The sequence below is a fragment of the Chrysemys picta genome, chromosome 5 (assembly GCF_011386835.1).
Source record: "Chrysemys picta bellii isolate R12L10 chromosome 5, ASM1138683v2, whole genome shotgun sequence".
NCBI lineage: Eukaryota > Metazoa > Chordata > Testudines > Emydidae > Chrysemys > Chrysemys picta.
The window spans coordinates 132776602-132777372 of record NC_088795.1 but is presented as its reverse complement, the minus strand read 5'-3'; positions in this window follow the sequence as shown (position 1 = coordinate 132777372).

Sequence of the window (771 nt, the reverse complement as noted above, 5' to 3'; positions counted from 1 at the left end):
GAGGGGTTCCAGTGAATGTGCACCCAAGCTCTGGAAGGACTGCTTGGGGTGAAAATAAATTGCAGATAGTATCCGTACTGTAGGTGAAAGATTCAGTGATACAGAAACTGAATGAGACCAAGACAGAAAACTGCAGTGATGCAGGGACTAGAACAGGGATCGGCAACCTTTGGCCCACGGCCCACCAAGGTAAGCACTGTAGGGCCGGGCCGGTTTGTTTATTGCTGCGTCCGCAGGTACGGCTGATCATGGCTCCCACTGGCCGCGGTTCACCGGTCCAGGCCAATGGAGGCTGGGGGAAGCGGCTTGGGCCGAGGATTTGCTGGCCGCCACTTCCCAGAGCCCGCATTGGCCTGGAGCAGTGAACCGCGGCCAGTGGGAGCCACGATCGGCTGAACCTGTGGACACAGCAGGTAAACAAACCAGCCCGGTCCGCCAGGGTACTTACCCTGGCGAGCCGCGTGCCAAAGGTTGCTGATCCCTGAACTACAACATAAAATTAAATACAGAAAAAAATTAACTCAAGCAGCATGTGGTGACATAAGTTGGGCATTTACTAACAGCAGAGGGACTGAGCAGACCACAGAAGGCTCAGGCAGTCAGAGACATGCGTGCTCCGGTGGCTGTGGAAGGGGCACAGCTCATGGCATAGGAATGATAAATTTCCTGTCCAAATTCTGATCGCACCTGGCTGCAGCAGCAGAACCCAGACAGCTCACAAGGCAGGATGTTGAGTGGGCCTGGGCAGGTCCCCATCCGGAAGTGTTTGAC